A 10,774-nucleotide genomic window follows, 5' to 3' on the forward strand; every position below is an offset into this window, starting at 1 on the left:
GGTTAACACAATTCCCTCGCCAGTAGCCCCAAAGACCCAAAGCCTTCCAGCCATGCGAGTCAACTAATAAACCTTCTCTCAAGTTAATCACTCTGTAAGGCAACTCGATAAATGCCATCTTGCCTTGCTCTTGACTTTGCTTTCAAAATTCCCCACCTGAAAATCATCTACATCGTCAATTTATCATAAACCAAAAGTTTACCTGCTTAAAAGCTGAAGAGCTGCATTAACAATTCACGAGCAATGTTAATTACCATCGTCAGAAGGCCGCAACAAATCGCTTTGCTTAAGTATCAATTAATTTCGATATTTGGTTGTAAATGCAAATTGTCTAAATTGATATCGGTTTCATGACTTTAGCTCGGCATTTGCAAAGTAGAAATCTTGTTAAATAAAAGATATTCTAGATAATTTTAAACTCTTACTCTAAAAAAATACGGGCTATGTGTTATAATTTAAACTAATATTAAATATATACAGAACATACACAAATTTTTTAAAAATAATAAAAAATAATTTAAAAAAAAAGACGTCATCCGTATTTTTTTATTTTGAACAATTTAAATATAAGATTGTTTGATCTTGATTTAAGATTTTAGTTCAATTTTAATATTTTTCCCTTCTTGAATTTCAAGATTAGTTAAGCCACTCTTTTTTTGTAGAATTTCGAACTTGATTTAAAAGTAAACTTTCTTGGTGTAGTTTTAACATACAAACAATCTTCATTTTAGCACGTTTGTTCTTTCTGAGTATGTTCAAACAGACTTTAAATAGTTATCAAAATTTGTCAGTTTACTTACCTTTTTATTGTGCACGCTGAATTTCAGACAATTTGCGTTTAATTCGTGGAATTTAACAATTCGATTCGTTGTAATCTTTGTATGTTTATTATTTTTATTTCGATCGCGATTTTTCTTCTTTTTTTTTTTTTGAACGACACTCACAACAACACTTGAACACTTTTGCAGTAGTGGCCAATTGGAATTAACGCAGACATGATTATGATTGCGATTTGTTGCTTCGATTTTCAATTTGCTTTCTTCTTTTTTTCTATTTTTCTTTTTTTTTTTTGTGGCCTCACACAAAACTCATGCCAATAAACAATAAAACGAACCGAACAACAAAATATATATTTAATTTGCTAGCAACTCCCCAACAGGGAGTTTACGACTTTCTCAAAAAAAAAGGCGCGAAGCACAGCGTGAAATGGCAGAGTGACAACAAAAAAAAATGCACAAAAAAAAAAACGACAAAACGGAAAATGTAAATATTATTTTTATTTGTATACTTTATTTTTTTCGCTTGTGTTGAAATCAGAACGCGCGACGATAAGCGGTTGGTATTTATTTATTTTGATTTGGATATTGATATTTAAGGACGTAAACGGCAGTTTCAAAATACATATATCTATGTGGAGAACGTATTGTAAGACCGTTTAACCGTTAGCCCGCATCGAAAGTGACGACGATATCGTCGCTGCCCGGCTCATTGGGTCACTGAAGAGCAGAGGCCAGCAGACAGCCCAAGCAGTCAGTCAGCGCCAAACACACACACGACACACGACACGAATGCGAGAAACGAAAACTACGACACCACGAACCACGAATAACGAACAACGACGACGACGACGACGAAAGGAGTTGATAATGTTGCGTTGCGTTGCGGGAGCCACGTTTTGCCCGCTGTAAATACCGACACTGACTGCATTCAGCGTTGTTTTGGCTGGCGCATTTAAGACGCACACACGCACTAGGACACCAAAAGAAACGAGCACGAACCACGAGCAAACGAGCTTCGAACCACGACCAACGACAACATAAAAGACGACGACGACGACGACGAACACGAACGCGACGATGACAACGAAACGACGACGACGACGACGGCGACGAACGCACTCACGAACACACACAAGACACACACAGCTGTTTTTTTTTCGTTGTTGTTGTTTCACACAGGTGCCGAGGCGCAACATTTGCGCATGATCCGAGAGCAGAACGAGAAGAAGCCGAAGCAGCAACAGCAGCAAACAAGCCACAAAATTGGCGCGCAATTTCAATTAGTTGATGTCCTGTCTCGTCTCATCGCTGTCCGAGTTTCGTCTCCTCCTCAATTTCTTAGCCGGTCAATGTTCAATGTCCCCTCCTTCCCTTGCCATCGTTTAGTTGACTGTGCAAGTTCACGGACTGGCGCTCTGTTTAATTTGGCGTTCAAAGTGCCCACGTCCGGTCCTCAACAACAGCAGCAGCAGCAGAGGCAGCAGCAAAAAATCTGATCACAAGTCGCCACTTGAGTTCGAGTTGTGCGAGTTTGAGGCGATTTTCAGCTCAGCTTTTGGGGCATGCCACAGGCATTGCAAAACATTTTTTCCTCTTCATTTTTTTTTTGACGCTCGTTCGGTTGCTTTGCTCTGTTGATCTATCAATTTCCAGCAAAACTGTCTGACTGATGTGACTTTGCTGAATGTTAGTTTTTTTGGTTTTTTTGTTGATAATTATGAGACAAGTTGCCTTCAAAGTTATTCGTTCTTCGTTGTTTTGGTGTCCCAGACAGACGTTGACACGTTTCGCTAACTGCAAGAGGCGTCAAGTCAATGCTTGATTAAGAACACAACTTCCACATTGTTAAACCTCTCTCTGTCTCCCCTCTCTCTTTATCTTTCATTCTTTCGATGTATCTGCCTTGTGTGTCTATGTTTGTGTCTCATCTGCTATTTCTAATAATGAAAAATTGCGACTGATAGCGTTAGTTGAGAGTGGGTTGGGAGTGGGTTAAGACAACAACAGCAACAACAACCAGTGAACCAGTCGAGAGTCGAGAGTTGAGAGTGTGGCAATAACAAAAGCTAGGCTACGATTGCCTTTCAGCTTCGAGTAGTTAGCAACGTAGTACGAAGAAAGTGAACCTCGACAGCTACAGAAAAAAACAAAAGAACCACTGCGACTACTACTGAACAATAATAAAGAGAGAGGGAGAGAGCGTGAGAGGGAGAAAGATAGAATGAGAGAGCAGCAACAGCGCAAAAACAAGTCAGAAGAACAAATTGAATGGGCTTGACTATGAGATACTATTTTTAGTAAAAGCAAAATATACCAGGTCTATATTTAGTATATCGATTTACCATTACATTCAAAATATACTATATGAAATACCGAATATACTAAAATATACTGAAGGCTAAATGTAATATATCGATATACTATTACTTTCACAATATACAAAATATATGTCAACAAAAACAGTTGAGACCAGAATGTGGGGTATTATTATAAAAATATACCAAAAAAAATACATATACCGCAAGCACAAAAATATACCATAGCCTACATTTAGTATATCGATATACTATTACATTTAAAATATACGATAGAATAAATAATATATAAAAAAAAATATATGTCAACTAAAAAATGAAAACCCAAAAGTATAGAGTGCAACAAAATCAAAACAGTTGCGTATTGTTATTAAAATATACCAAAAAAATATACATACATATATACCGAATATAGAAAAGTATTAGTTGTGTATTATTATTAATATATAACAAAAAATATGTACTTCGAAATAAAATATACCGAAGACTACATGTAGTGTATCGATATACTATAACATTCAAAATATACCACAGACCCGAATGTCTTTTGCCATCTAAAACGATTTCTTAAATTAGAATTGTCACAGTTATATAATTACTCTATGACGTCGAAGATGCCATCTTCTGCCTGTTACGTACACTACCTGCTGGCACAAAGCAATAACACCCCTTTACCCTTGAGGTAGCGGGTATAAAAAGAGAAAAAGAGAGCTGCAGAAAAAAGGGCGCACAGCATGCACAATGGAATGTCACTCCAAACACCGCCCCCAAGAGCAGCCCCTCTGTCCGCCCACATGGTGTAAAATGTGGCATTAAAATAAAGGAACACTCTAATAAGGCTGCCTTTTGTTATCGATGCAAAAACACAAAAAAAAAGAGTGTGAGCGAAAAAAAATCATTCATGTTGCCAGTGCGGCAGGCTGCATCTTCAAAGCTCTCTATCTGTGTGTGTGTGGGTGTGTTTGTGTGTGTGTGTGTGCCTCAGACATGGCGACAAAAACGAAGCGTGGAAAAAAATAGCGATTGTAATTTCCGGCCAAATTGTGAGCGAAGCTTTTTAATATCTTCTGGCAGCTGCGATTCATCAGCACCAACTAGCTACTACCACTTTGCTGCACTTGCCACTTGCCACTAGCTGCCTGCCACTTGCTGCCTGCCACTTGCTGCCTGCCACTTTGCTGCACTTGCCACACTGTCACCGCCAAGACAGAGGACTCTCAACTGATTAGCATACCAATTGCACAACGCGTATTACGATATTTCCAATTACCATTCACGTAACGCAACAAATTGACCTTTCTCGACTGCATGTCAAACTTGTCATTCACTTTCATCGGAGGTCAAAGTGCCACCGCCAAGATGTTGAAATAATACAAGGACTAAGCGAAGGAATTATTAAATTGAAGAACAAATTAAAAGTGAGTTAAAGCAAGTATTAGTCAAAAAACAAGTTGAAGAATGTAAATTTATAAGCAACGAATTCGAATTCCGCGAACTTTACAACTGTCAGATATTATAATTGGATTGAAGTCAAACATTTTTATATATATATATATTTTTTTTTATTCTATTCAATTTACTCATTATCTATATGACAGATTGTAAATAAAATAGAAATAAAAATTTATATTTAAAAACGTTAATCTAAATATAAATTTAACCTATAAATTTCATAAAATATATTTAGAAATTCGCATTAGCTAAAAATAGAGATTATAAGGATTAAATAAAAAAATCTAGATACAAAAAGTAGATTGCAAATTATTAATTTAAGATTTCTTCGATCTCAAACTAAAAAACAATCTTGGAATAAGATTTTTGGGTTGAAAAATTCTTAACTCAAGATTTTGATGCTAAATTTTCAATTTATGATTCAAAACATCTTAATTTAAGTTAAAATCTTGTTTTAAAAATATTTTATTTTAAAGAACAAATCTTAATCTTAAAAAAAGTTTGTTCATATTTCATAAAATGTTAAAATCCCGTCCTTTAAAATTATAACCTAAATTCTGGTTTGGTTGCTGTTAGCTCTTGGGTTCAAGAGTACTTATAAAAATAGGGGAAAGTGTAATAATTGTAACTAATATTACAACTTTTATGTATGTTGTAGTAAGTGTAAAAAACTCGCTTTATATTTTTTGTTTGTTTTGTTTTAAGAAATATAAGTTGAAGAGTGTATGAGCCTGATTTAAGATTATTCCATTTTTGAAGCAATATTATAATTTTGAATTTCAAGATAAGGCAATGTAAAACTATTGAAATAAGAATAAACATATTTGAATAAATTTTGACATCACACAAACTTGATTCAAGATTTTTTTTAATTTGTATTTATTTTTCAACTCATAATGACTAGAATCCCTGCTTGCAAATATCTTTAAGAGTTTCTCCACAAGCTCAAGATGGTCGAATAATGAACCTAGCATCGAAAGGTTATTGTTCATTTTCATATAGAGGCCTTTGCAGGAGCTTGAAGCCAGTTGATTTAGCGTCAAATTGGGTTTTAGGGCAACGTGACTTCCGAAAGGCCACGCCCATTGCATTGTCAAATGCAAATGGCACAACAGAAATATAGAAAGACGTCGAGAGGTGGAGAGAGGAGAGAAGTTTGACAATATTGCAGCTGCATTGATGTAATATGTATGTTGATTAGGGAGCTGAAAGCTGAGAACTGAGAACAGAGAGCTGCTGCAGGGTGAGAATGACGACTTAGTCAATAATCAAATGTCAAAGCAAAATGCAAGTGACTTCAACTTAAACAACTGATACCGGGTGTTAATGCGCTTACAACTGAGCGTGTTTGCATCTGTATGTGTGAGCTTAATACCTCTTGCAACACACACACAAACACACACATACACAGACAATGATGGCGTGCCACGTATTTGTATGAATGCTCATAATACGCAGCTAATGCTAATAACATTTATGTGCCTGTAGTTGTAAGCTCTGCTTATGCATGTGTGCGTGTGTGTGTGTGTGTTGCTGTTTGTGGTTGTATTTGTAGCTGTGCACAGTTAGCGATTTCCAACGCTCAACATCATCATCATATTGTGACAATTCCAGCAAAGAATTTCTTTACTTTTCATTTCAAGTTTCGCGCGAGCAGCAAAAATGCAAACAATCCTTTGGAAATGCAACTTGCAGCTTCTTTGCACAAAGTTTTCTTAATAAGTCTGATGCGTTTCCATCTTAGCTTTTTCATTTATAATTCATGCTTGCTCCCATTAGTTGCACTTTGACGCCAAAAGTTAAGTACACTCAATTATGGCTTTTTGACGCTATGTCAATGCAACAATCTCTTCTGCAAATATATTTTCAATTAACCTTACAATCTATTTAAATTTCTAATTATTAATTTTGTAACAAAAGAAAACATTAAAGAAGAAAGTAAGGACAACATTGGCGTATTAATATGTGAATATACCAATTCTAAATACTAAATATTAAAAACTAAAGACTTAAGACTAAATACAAAAGACTAAGGACTAAAAACCAAAGACTTAAGACTAAAGACTAAGGACTACAGACTAAAGATACAAGATAAGATAAAGATTAAGATAAAATAAAGATTAAAGACTATAAAGACGAAAGACTAAAGACTAAAGACTTAATACTAAAGACAAAGACAAAGACTAAATACTAAAGACTAAAAAATAAAGATTAAAGACTAAAGACTATAGACTATAAAGACTAAAGACTAAAGACTAAAGACTAAAGACTAAAGACTGAAAACTTTATTCTTATTGGAATCAAATACTTTGATCTATTTAACAGAATTTTGCAGATCTTCATAGCAAGTTTGCTATGTTAATGAACTGAAAGTTAGCAAAAATTGTTTTGTTTCTTGTTAGTTATCACAAATATTCAGCTGTGACAATTGAAATTCTTTGGCTACGCTGTATTTAGGAACACAATGAATGTCTGTGTGTGAATGTATATGTGCGTATGTGTGTGTGTTGGTAAGTGTGTGTGTGTGTGTGAATGTGCGTTCTTTAATCCCTATATTTAGATAGAAGACAACAGACACTGCCGCTGTCTGACTCGGCACAAAATTCGCCTTAATACGCTTCAAAATTACATTTTATTAGCGCAGACACACACACACACGCACACGCACACACATATACACATACATACAGACACTTGTCGTGTAGTTGGCAGCACTTTCACTCTCTCCCTCCATTTTGTTTTCGCCCCTCTACAGCACTAGCTTACTTCCTTCTCTCTCAACGTGCTCAACATTTATTTTGCTTGTTATTTCTTTGCTTCTCCTTTCCAGCACTTTATTGCGATTTAAATTCTCATTATCTTTTGCTGTCTGTGTGTGTGTGTGTGTAGCAGGAGGTTGTGCCCAACTTTTACCACCTAATGATAAGTTATCTAATCTCCTTGTGTCTATGTGAGAGACAACAACTGTGAGAAATTTGCGCAAAATAATTTAATTATTAGTGCAGCTCCAAAAGCAAGAATTGCAAGCATAATTAAAAAATACATAAGCTTGAATAGCAGTTACCCTTTAAATAAAAAATTTGTTAAAAAAAAAATCAAACATATTTTAAAACATATAATATTAAATCCCTTTCAAACTTTTCCTAAACCTACAACTAAAAAAGCCTTTAAAATATAATTCATTTCGTTCATATCTGATAGAACTGAGATTATTTCAATGTTTGCGCAATTAATACCCGAAAATATAATTTACATATTAAATAATAATAAATATATGTTTGTTTTACGTTTTAATGGTGAATAAAAATCAAGTTTTCAACATCAAATATAAATAAACTATTATTGTACAATTGTTTTATAATATTATATACAAATGTATAATAATTTAATAATTTAATAATATATATTATTGGTTTATAGTTGTGTGCAAAAAAGGCTTTTTTCTAGAATTCTGTTTCATTTATAGTCATTTATAGTAATGAGGAATAAACTCTTTATTCTTTATTGTTTTAATATTAATTCTAACTGCGTTGAGTCCCATACGAAGTGTTTTGAAGTATATTCTTATACCCGCTATGGTATATTTTTAATGTATGTAGTACTATATCAATATACCAATTATAGCCTTTTGTATATTTTAGTACTTTTGCGGTATATTAAATTGGTATATTTTAATACTAATACAGTGCAGTTTCGTTTTTTTTTTTGCGAAATGGGCAGCGGGTATTTCACAGTCGAGCACACTCGATTTCTAGATTTCTTTCTTGGGTTAATGGTGTACCAAGTCAATATACCAAATATGTCCTTTGGTATATTTTCCGTATTTTTGTGGAATATTTTTAGACTAATACCGCACTGATTTGCTTTTATTTGAGCACACTCGACTGTAGCTTTCTTTCTTTTTTGTTTATAGTTGTGTGAAATCTTTCAAAAATATGCAAGTTTGTTGTAAAATACGTTTTAATTTTTTCATCAAACCTTATACTTTTTCCACTTCAAAACACACATTTATTATTCTTTTACAATAGAATAGAAAAACTTTAAATATATGTATTTTCTCATACACTCTTGAATTTCTGTTCGCACACTTAATTATGGTGCATTCCTTGAGAACAAATCAAAGAAAAGGTTTCACTCTATTGATCAAAGCGATCTCATACTCAGCGAAGCTCACGGGCATTCCTTGGCCTGTCTGCTAACTTAATCATGGCCATTTTTCATGCATTTTATTGCAGCGACAGCAGACAAAAATTGAAAAAGAAAGTCCTTTTTGAACTGGCAACACACACACACACTCAGACACAGTGTCCTTTGTTCAGTGGCATCCTTTTGTTGTATGCCGCCAGTCAGCTAGCTCGCTTGCTCTGGCTGCTTCTCTGGCTCCTGCATAACGTCATTAAAAATTTCGCATATAATAGTTGTTCTAGTTGTGTTGTTGTTGTTGTTGGTGTTATCGTATTACGTAATAGTTTCAAGCGCTCTGCTATGCGCTAATTAATGACGTAAAATATTTGTACTTCATCATCATCGTCATCAGGCAGAAGGCAGCAGCCAGCCGCCAGCCACATTTTTGCATGTCGTCAATTATGGAAACTTTTTAGCACGCTCTCAACTTGTCTGTGTGTGTGTCGCTGTGTGTTTGTGTGTCTCCTACAGCTGTGGCAGACTGCTCGTTAGTTGGCCCAGGCGATGCTCAACAAGTAGGCAAGGCAACAGCACACACAACGCCGACACACGGGGCGCATACTTGATCTTATCTAAAATATATTTAAAAAACAGCAAAGAAAAAAAAACACAGCCACTGTTTTTACTTTTTGCTTCGCTTTCATTTTTCCTCTCTGTTTGCTCACATGAAACGTGTGAAAATTGCCATTTCCGCTTCTGGGCCGCGTTTATTTTATTTTCTTCGTTTTTTTTTCTCTCTCTCTCTCTCTCTCTCTCCCGTTTTGTGGCTGTGTGTGTGTGTGTGTGTGTGTTAGAGAGCTAATCACCGAGTGCCAGAGTGAAATTTTTGGCGAGCTTTCCTCGTTAATACCTCTGATCCACACCTAAGCTAAGACATCGCGAGTCGCATTGGTTTTGCTCATCTTATTCTACATTTTTCCTTTTTTTTTTCTTTCCTTTCGATTTCTTTTTTCAAGGTGGATTTCGCTTGGGGATTTGCGCTGGATAATGTGGACTCAGTGCTTTGGCTAAATTATGTTGTACTTGTCACTTAAGTTGTTGTCACGCCACTGCATTAATTAAGCGTTTAAATGTCAGCAAACAACAACCAAAAAAACAAAAAAAGAACAAGTTATGTCGATTCATTTTGTAGATTGATTGCCATTATTCTAAATACTAATTAAAATGCGGATTAACAAACATTTGCATAAACTAATTAATGCAATACAAGGCGTGCCATTTTTTTACATTCCTCAAATACGACTGTCAAATATAAAAACAAGTAAGAAATTTATAGTCGAGTGTGGTCGACAGTTAAATACTCGGTACACATTGTGAATAAAATCGAAACAGAGTGGAATTATTCGTTAAATATACTAATTAAATTTACCGCTAAAATACTAAAAATATACCAAAAGCTACATTTGGCATGTTTATATAGTACTACATTCAAATTATATCATATATGGTTTGGTGTATTCATTTTAAAATATACCAAATTAATATACCACTATACTAAAAATATACCAAAGGCTGCATTTAGTATATTTATATAGTACTACATTCAAATTATATCATATGTGGTGTGGTGTATTCATTTTAAAATATACCAAATTAATGAATCGGTAAAATACTAAACATATACCAAAGACCGCATTTGGTATATTGAGATAACACTACATTCGAAATATATCATATGTGGTGTGGTGTATTCAAAAAATACTACAAATATACCAAAGGCTATATTTGGTATATCGATAGAGTACTAATTATACTAGATTGCCAGTCAAACTAAAAACTAAAAATATACCAAATTCTAATTTTAGTATTTTTATATAGTAATATGTGCAAAATATACCAAAGCAGAAACAAAGAATATACCAAATTGTATATTCGGTATATTGATAAAGTTCGACATTCAAAATATACCATACAACGGAAAATATACCAGATTATCATCCCAAGCAAGCTATATCGTCTCGGCTCTTCTATATATGATCAAGAATATATATCCTTTATGAGGTCGAAGATGCCTTCTTCTGCCTATTACACACGTTTCCTGCC

At 34.5% G+C, this 10,774-nt stretch overlaps 1 protein-coding gene across 1 annotated transcript in view; it reads right to left on the reverse strand.

The window, feature by feature from the left end:
* The window catches only part of LOC133849395 (teneurin-a), a 348,228-nt gene extending 346,705 nt beyond the window's left edge, over positions 1–1,523 (reverse strand). Inside the window, exon 1 of the mRNA XM_062285443.1 lies at positions 801–1,523. The gene's annotated coding sequence lies outside the window, so the exon portion shown is untranslated. The remainder of the gene's footprint in view (positions 1–800) is intronic.
* Between the last annotated feature and the right edge of the window lie 9,251 nt (positions 1,524–10,774).

This window comes from Drosophila sulfurigaster, chromosome X (genome assembly GCF_023558435.1).
Source record: "Drosophila sulfurigaster albostrigata strain 15112-1811.04 chromosome X, ASM2355843v2, whole genome shotgun sequence".
NCBI classification, from domain to species: domain Eukaryota; kingdom Metazoa; phylum Arthropoda; class Insecta; order Diptera; family Drosophilidae; genus Drosophila; species Drosophila sulfurigaster.